The following is a 9,305-nucleotide window of genomic DNA, read 5'->3' on the forward strand; positions in this document are numbered from 1 at the left end:
GTACACGTGTCAGTTCCTTAGTGACACAGGGTCATTTCGGACAGATCAGGTCGGGTTGCCAAGTGGCTATAAATAGTTCACCCCCCACAACCATAAATGGTTGGCTGCTCAGATTTCAGTGCACGGCTTTTGTCGTTTAAGAGCAACCCACCTCGAAGCCTTTGAAAGAAAAATTCCCAGTGAGGAGAAAAGCCCTAACCACCCAGAGCCAGAGCAAATTGGGCATCACTTAAGTCTTCGTGTCCGTGTGATCTGAAGACTTATTACACTTGAGGACTGTGCATCCTCCAGACGGTTAGGCCTCGCGTTCAGAGCATCCAAGAGAAATTGTGGATTGCCAGTGAACGAAGTCTGTGAAGGTTTGGGAGTCTACCTTGAAGACTTACCTGAGTGATTGGGCGAGGTCTGTGTGACCTTAGCTCAAGGAGAAAACGGTGAGGACTGGGTGTCTTGGACTAAGTGTCCTTGACTGGGTGTCCGGGACTGTGTGTCCTTTGGTTTAAATACCTAGCCACTCCAACCAGACGTACAGTTGTCACAGCAACTGGAACTGGTCAAACAAATCATTGTCTTCAACGCATCGCTGGTTTCATCTTCACTTCCTCTCACTTACAGTTATTCATTGTGAAGCCATTGCATGCTTGCTTTATCTTTTGTCTTCACAACATGAATGTATGATCTGTTTGGCTTCATAACTTCTTCCTACCTGATCCTTATTACACTGAAGCTTTTGTCACTGCGCTTTCACTTTATTGAATACTTGACCATGGCTTGCCTAGTGTAATCTAACTTCCGCTGTATAGTAATAGGCATAATCTTCACTGGTTGTCTTCATAACTCTCACTTTTGAAGACTTTCATAAAAATCGCCTATTCACCCCCCCTCTAGTCGATATAACGCACTTTCACATATGACGCACACCATGCTCGGTATCGCAAGAGCTCCGAGAGCGGAAGCCGTTTTGCATGTGCGGATTAGGGCCTATGGCTCCCAATAGACCAAACATTCCCGGAGTAACGACAGAAGGATGTCAATGTCGAGGCACTGCAAGAGCCCCCGTGGCTGTCGATTTGGTGGTCGATCATAATGGTATTCTACATTGGCGGGTGAGCCAGATCCCCTAGTTGGCCACTTGCTGGGGCGAGGTCGTACTCGGTGCTCACCGACCCATCGACGAGTATCCCGTGGATGAACCCACGACAAATCTTGTAGTTTTGGAAGATCGCAGTGTCCACGACCTCGACATTGTGGTCGAAGGGTGCCTGGTCATCATCGAACGAGGCGAGGATGACCCACATCACTGTTAAGAGGGCCTGGATCCCTATCACACGCCTCCATGTCACAGAACCACGTAGTCGTGGATGCACATGGAAGTCAGGAGATCGCTCCCCTCGAGGAGGGGGGCGATGCGGAGAAAAACTCTCACAGAGCCTACGAGATGCGTCGCTGTGATGACTGCCATGGCTAAGGTGGCAACACCATGGTCCCGACACCCGCTCTGTATCCCCAAGGAAATGAAATGAGCTCTACTACCATGGTGGACTGTAGAGCCAAAAACAATGGGCGTAAATTGAAGGAATGTTGTTGAGGGCCTCCTACTAGGAACCAGAAGTTTTGCATGATGAGTTTGAAAACTTTTCCATTTGCTCCGTAATTAATGTCAGTAAAGACCGCAAATAGCTCGAAGTGAACTGTGTGCTTTTATTTACTGCATGAGGGATTCATATACTGACGTGCCCATACTATCATTGTGAGATGATGGAGTACTTCAGCTTATAAGATCTGAGGAAGATTCAGTAAGATGAATATGACATAGATTACTAAGGTGATAAGTTCATAGACCTCCTTGAGGAAGAGGAGCAATTCATAGATTACAAAATGTTCATGTAATTACAAAAGTGTTTCTCACATTTTTACAAAGAAATTCATGTAATTTAAAAAGTGCCTGGTCAATTTTCATAAACGTTTGTGTCATTAGAAAAATAATAATTATTAGAAATCCATGTACTAAAAGAACTGCTTGATACATTTATAGAAATTTGGATGTAGTTAAAAAAAGTGTTGAATGCATTTTAAAATATGTTTGAGTTTTTAGAAAATGTAACCATGTAATAAGTAGTTAATATATTTTAGTAAGATGGTCATGTGATTAAGAAGTGTTCAATGGTTTTTAGAATATTCTTCAAATTAAAAAAATTCATTCATTACAAAAAAATGTAATTAAAAGAATAAACTTTAGATGAACAGCGCGCTGGAGAACTCTCCCGCAGCCGTAGACGCGATGTGCGGGCATGGTGGCAGCACCATGCTCCCGGCGCCCTCTCTCTCGAGGTGATAGACGTCGTGGTCCACTGTGGAGCTGGCGGGGACGAGAATTTCCTTGGACATGTCCAGCGTGATGTAGCCGGGCGGACGGATCTCGGCATCGAGCTGGTTGATGAGGTCTCTAGCGGAGCGCCAGATGTTGCTGCCGACCGCTTCCTGCCCAGGCAGACGCACGCGCTTGAACTAGCAGACGTCGGGGCCGGACTTGCCGGGGCCATAGGTGGCCGAGACGACATTGTAGAGGACGTCCTAGATGTACAGCTACATGAACCTTTGCAACGACTACAGAAAACTAAACCAAATGAAATTCTCAACTAAACGCTCACATACATGGTTATGATGTCGATCCCAGACTCAACTCATGAAAATATGGTTTCAGTCTATAACTTGCGGACTACAAAGTGCAAACACGGCAAACCAGGCACAAGAAATACAAGCAAACAGTTCAGTTTAAGGTGTCTTAGCGCTGCGTCCATCCAATGATACAATCCATAACAATGACATAAAGGTTCATGACAACTGAAAATGAAGGCGAAAGTTTCATGACAATTGGAAATGAGGGTAAACATACAGGAAACGTTGCCGATCGATCAGTGATTGACGCCGTAATTGATGCTCAGCTCGCTCATCGGCCGGATGGTCTCCATAGCGAAGACCATCAGGTGGGGGCACGACTCGTCTTCATCGCCACAGACCACACGCTAGACTAAGGCGTTCGGCGCGAACCTGCTGTGGCAGATGCAGGCCGTGATGTTTTTCCTCTTGGACACGTCGAGCACGTACGTCGGTGCCGGGCACTGCACGAACCGGGGCGGTTCCCTGCCGTCGTCTGGAAGCGCCGCCGTTGGGGCGTACCCCGACTCAATCCACCTCGGGGGAAACTTCCATGGCTCGATGAAGCAGGCCCTCTCCTCCGTCAATGCGCCGGTATTGGCATTGGCATTCGCGTTGGCAATGCGGGGGTGATCTGCGGGGAGCACGTCCCCGGTGAACTCGCAGAGGAATGCGCCAAGCTGGATCAGGTCCACTTCGTCTCGTTGGATCGGAACACCACCAGCCGGTGCCTCATCCCGCGCTGGGTCATCCGGTTGGGGCAGTTCGCCAGGCACCCGCACGACGTGCCACACTCATACACTGTTGGAGATCCATATTCAGTTCGCATGGTTTCCCAGTACTCAAGTGGTTCCGAGTGGGAGTAGTCGTTTCTAATAGTTGAGTTCATTTCCCGTGGGGTGTGGTCGGACTTCCTATAAACTTGGCTGTTGGGTTGCCCTGGCTGATCCTATTTTGGCCGTTTGTTTGATCAGGTAGCAACATTGTAGGTAAGGGTGTGGCACCCACTATCGGTCCCATTACTCACGGATTTAACCGGTCGCGCCTAGGCACGTGCGGTAATGCCCAGATGGTACGCCGACGCAGGTTCAATGGTCTCATGGGTCCTCAGACGAAGGAATATGAAGGGGCGAGCGGCGTCAGCTGATGCGATGGCCCACTACGACTGACGATGGCAGCCTAGTGCCCTAGTGGTCGCTAGGGACGCTCGGCGATTTGGTGGCACAACAGACAATTGGATGGGATGAGCGGCCCGGGTGACATAAGATGTGAAGGCGATGGAGTGAAATTATGGGTCATGCGGTATTGGGAAAGTATCAGGGGAGTTCCGACCCCCTTTATACGTGGAATTTGGAGCCTTTTTTTAATTAACTATTGGACCAGGTAACCGTTTTTCTAGGGTTTGATTGGTAGGGCGGTGCGCTTGCTGACATTTTCTTTCCGTCGGCCCACTCCAGGATAAGCTATATATGTAGTATAATTTATTGTGAATTGTTTGGCACGCTACATCTACCGTTGTTTTATTCTTGAATCTTGAAAATAGATGACAAAATTAGTTTGAAAAACGCTGAAGAAAGCGATGCCTTTGTGTGTCTCTAAAATGGAAGTGGGTATACGCAGACATTTGGATATGCCTTTTACATATGCCCTACAGAAAATTGGACAGATAATGATCTGCATCCATATAAGGTAATTTGTTAGAAAAAGATTTTTCCCGATATACACAGCCGCCGCCCCGCTCTATTACCCTATTTCCCAATATACACAACCTTTGGGCAAAATTTTCGAAGAAGTGGTAAAGCCCATCCAGATCCAGGCACACAAAGCCGCGGCTCTATTGCACTTTCCGGCTTGTGAAGTCCAACCCCTAGAATTACGGATTCTTCCACACCCGCCACTCAGATAGCGGTCTCCATTTCAGCAATCTGTCCGGCCGGGAGCCGCCTCTCTGGTTGACGCTTCGCTCCCTTTCCTTCGGGGAGCTACGCTAGGTTCAAGCTCAAACAATGCAGCAGCAGCCTTCTCCTCTGCAAATGCTGGGAATCGTAAGAAGACGAGGAATGCAATTATTTGTGTGCAATCCTATGACAGGAAGTGGACCGTGTTGCCGCCTATAGTATGGCAAGATGAAGAGGATGATGAACCTGTGCATGTCAAACTAGCACAACCCTTCCTAGCTTTTTTTGACGCAGCCGTTCCGTTCCGCTTTGTGGTGTTTACACCCCTGGTGGAGTTGCATGACGATGTGGTGATATACTCATCCGAAACTGGGCCATGGACTCGGAACAGCCGTGAGTGGGGGGATACCAGAGAGTATCCTCCTTTTACTACGGAATGTTCCTTCGTGAATGGCATGATGCATTTTATGCATTTGCTGATCGAGGAACCTATTATAGCTGCAGTGGTGTCAAAGGGGGATGTTTGTGGGGAAATTGCTCTCCCGGAAGGAATGGAAGAAGCTAGGTCTAGTTATAGCTCAATTGGATACTCTCAGGGGAAATTGCATGCTTGGTATATGGTTCCTTATTATTACCAACTCTTTGTGAGGGTACTTGAGGATTATGCTAGTGAAGTGTGGACCCTAAAGCATACTATTGATGTTCCCCAAATGTTAGGAAGGGAATATGCGAGAGAGGATTTTGACGAAGAGGACAAGACCTTTAAGTATTAGATGTTTGCAATTCATCCGGATCGTAATTTAATTTTCGTTACTGATTGGAAGGAGGTGAATCTATCATATGATATGGATAGAGGGAAGCGCATCTTATGTGCAATTCTGGACATTTCATGTGTGGTTTACCTTATATTCCCTGTTTTGCGGATTTGGTTGGCGGATGATTGCTGAAAGTCCTTGCTGCTTCATGCATTTGACATGGTGGCACAAATGCCTTTGTAAAAACTAGTCGTTGGGTGTGCGTGCGTGTGCCTAATTAATGGTCTAGTTCCGTGGCAGCATTCCAAAACGTGCTCTTCAGGTGCATGCCCTTTTGTGGCTTTGAACAATGTTGGTTAGCTTTACATATTTTGTAAGCGACAAGTGTCGGTGTGGAACGACACTTATGGGATCACAAGAATCCCTACTATGGTTGCCAGGGCGCAGGGTTGCGAGAAGAGTAGGATTAGTAATCAGCACAAGGATCGTTTACCCAGGTTCGGGCCGCAAGGATGCGTAAAACCCTAGTCCTTCTTTGGTGGATGTATTTCAGAGATTTCTTGAGCTCTCGAACTACCTATGGTGGGTGCGTGGTTCCAAAGAGCCGAATCCTTTTCTAGTATGCCATGGCCTCCTTTTATAGTCGAAAGGGGCTGCCACAGCGGCACACAGGTGGTGGAAAGGCGTACAGTGCTACGAGCTTATCGTTCGTATTACAGGACAAGACGCATTTAACGCATCGCTAAGGTGTCCCCTAGCTTTATCGGGGATGGGAGCGAGGCCCGTCCCGTCCGTCGCCACCCCTCCTCGCTTTGACACGCGCCCTGGCCAGTGATGCATGCGGCACAATGTAGGCAGGCAGGCTACTGAGGTGGCGCGGTGGTAGGGTCTTCACGAATATTTGCATGCCGCCACACAGGCGCTTGATTGGTTGGCCTGTTAGCTGCATGTTGCCATGCAGGTGCCTGCCCAGCTGTTTGGGCTAGCAGCTGCACGCGAACGGCGGTGGAGACTTGGCTGGTGCGGTTCTGGAAGTGGCCCCGCTGACGCCCTGGGTGAGGGCCTTGCCGGGTGGCCTGGCAAGGGTCTTGCCGTGGCGTGCTGTCATCCCCGACAAGGATCTTGCTGGGGGTCTCATGGCTCTCCTCGGCAAGGATCCGGCAAGGATCTTGCCGAGGACTGTTGTCTCTTAATCCTCATCTGATCTTGAATAATCCTTGGTCTTGACAAAGATCTGCATGACACCATGGAGGTGCCTCCCGAGCCCTGGTTCCAATGTGGTTGGTTGAGTTGGAACACGTGGGCTCGAGGGTGGCTCACTCCGCTGGTGTGGGCGGGCCACCCCGGCAAGCGTCTTGCCGGGGCCGCTGAGGCTGCCCCCGGCAAGGATCTCGCCGGAGGAACCCACTTCGCCTCTCTGCTTCTTTGTATTCTTGGCCTTGGCGTTGCTTTGGCTGTCTTGGGCTTTGGTTTTACCTCGGTTCACCTCCCTTCTTCTGCTTGGAGCGGCCGTGGGCGCGGCCCCGACTGTCCGTGCACAGGTAAAGGGGTACAAAGGTGCGCCCTTGTTTTGTACACCGACAGGAGCCCCCGGGCCTGGGCCACACATAAGCACGACACGTTGTTTGGCCAGGCCCAAAACGGTGCGCGGGCAGGAGGGGCGGTTTTTACCTCGGTAATTTTCCATCTGCTGCGCTTCCCCATGACCTACGTTGAATGCGCGACGTGGAGGGGTGCGTACATGACGTGGCGGCATGCATGGGGCGGTTTCCGCAGGCATGCGTCACATCGTGATACAGGGGCGGCTCGCGCCTTCCCCATGAAGAGGGAGAGGCGTAAAGGCGCGGCCCATTTACTGAATGGGGCCAGGTTGCGGTCTTCAAGGCGTCCACACCCCACAATCACGGGGTGGGGAGAGGTCGCTTCACCCGTCCCCTCGGTTCTGCACGTTCGCCACGCGTCTTCCATGCCCCTGGGTGGCAAGCGGTGAAGGCAGGAAACCAGGCCGTCGCTGGTTGGGGCAGCGGCTCGGTCTCGATTCCCTGCGCCTCTGGTGGCTGGATTGGCTGAGCGGGGCGGCCGAGCCCCGACCCCGCCCCTTTATAAGGAGAGGGAAGGGGGGATGGCATCCCACACTCTTCTATCTTCTATCTCCTCCTGCTTCTGCTTCTTCCTCTCATCCGCCATGGAGAAAGGGAACCCCGGTCCCTCGACGGTGGCGGCGAGGGTGGCCGCTCGACAGCGCGTCCCTCCTATTGCTGAGCCTGCGGTGGTGGAGCCGGCTGCGAGGGGAAGGGGGAGGGGGCGAGGCCGTGGGCGAAGCCGTGGCAGAGGTCGTGGTGCTCCGGGAAGAGGAGGACGGTGCGGCGCGCCGTCCTCGCCCCCGCCAATGGCGCCTTTCCCGACAGAGGGCCACGTTGGAGACCAGCCCCGCGAGTTCCTTATCAGGCTGCGCCGGCCTCCGCGTCACCGTCTTCGTCTTCCCGCCCCGTTTTCTCAGGAGATGGAGCGTGCCCCACCCCAGACCCTCAGGTTGCACATGAGGGGCTGTGGGTATGGGGGCACGTGGGTCGACGTCGACTTCCCGGCTTCTCGTGTCATGTACCTCCGCCATGGATGGAAGACGTTCGCTCGCATCCACAGCCTGACGGCGGGGCTCGTCCTCTACTTCAAATTAATGGAGGACGGGTTGCTCTCCGTCAAGGTCTTCGGAAAGTTTGGAACTCGCCTAAAGTGCTTGGAGAGCTCCTCCGATGGAGACTCCGACGATGGAAGCTCTTCCTCGAGCGAGAGTGACGAGGAGGACAGTGGGGCAGATGACGGGGACGAGTCCGACTAGGCGTCGAACGCCCCGTGCCTGGGCGGGTGCGGCAGCATTAGCATCTGCACCTGGCCGCTCCTCCGGCAGAATTTTGTCGGGGGAGGGGCCAGCTCCTTGAACTTCTCTGGGCCGTCTCCTTGGGCGGCTGGCGTTGAGAGGCTGCCGAAGGGGAAGAGGGTGGGCGGTAAAGCCGTCAACTCAGAATACACGGACACCGATGCCTTCATTGCGTGTCCGGCGTCCTGTCGCCTCGTCTTCCAGCTCCTTTCCCGGCACCGTCATCACCGGCCCACCCTTGGGTAACCACCAAGGTGTTCTCTTGGTGCTTTCTACTGCTCATAGCTCGCCTAGGCACCCCTTTTTCCCTTTCGCCTTCTTGACCTGCCTCCTGAGAAGAGGGACAAGAAAGGGATTATGGGCATCTCATCTCTTTTTTAGTTTGTAAGCCTTCGGGCCTTCGTTAAATTTAGAACTAGTAATCCCCTTGCTCATGTTTTTCATTTCGTACGGACTGTACATGTGTGGGATATTTTTAATGAAAAAGGGATGTTTGCCGGGTTTTTCGTCTATGGGTGGACCCCGCGACAAGGAGCGAATCCTTGTTACTATTTAAGATAAACGTTTTTCGCTCGGCAACAGGCTTTGCCGTTCCCCTCACTTCGCTCGACCATTCTCGCGCCCTTGGCGGAGGCATGGATGAAGTGGGCTTAGGCTGCTCATTCTATCTCCTTGCCGCCGCGGCTACAACCAAATCCGGACCAAGGAGATAATCCTTAGGTACAGGAAAAAGGGGAGCACGGTAGCCTGGAGATAAAATGAGGTTTCACATACCCCAGTTTTGGTATCCGCCCCCGTCGGCCCTCGTCCTGTCTATGATTCGGATGTGGTATATATCATCTTTATTACTATTGGTTCATTTATTGTTTATGAAAATTGTGCCGACCAACGTGACATAGATTTTATTTATCTAGGAGGTATGTGAACCGGAAATTCCAACCGACCCTATTGTCGAGAGGTTAAATTTAGTTGAAGAAGAAAACAATTTCTTGAAGGAAAAAATAAAAAAATTGAGGAGGAGAAGATGATATTGGAGTTGCATGTTGCGGATGTCGTCGATGATCACAAGATCAAGATGGATGCAATGCGCTTGAAGATTAGAAAGATTAGAAAATA

General features: G+C 51.3%; 1 pseudogene; it reads left to right on the forward strand.

The window, feature by feature from the left end:
- Positions 1 to 3,719: 3,719 nt before the first annotated feature.
- Positions 3,720 to 5,496, forward strand: LOC147981400 (uncharacterized; annotated as a pseudogene).
- The last annotated feature ends 3,809 nt before the right edge of the window (positions 5,497 to 9,305 follow it).

The sequence above is a fragment of the Triticum urartu genome, chromosome 3A (genome assembly GCF_056163025.1).
Source record: "Triticum urartu cultivar PI428250 chromosome 3A, HENAU_Tu73, whole genome shotgun sequence".
Taxonomy (NCBI): Eukaryota; Viridiplantae; Streptophyta; class Magnoliopsida; order Poales; family Poaceae; genus Triticum; species Triticum urartu.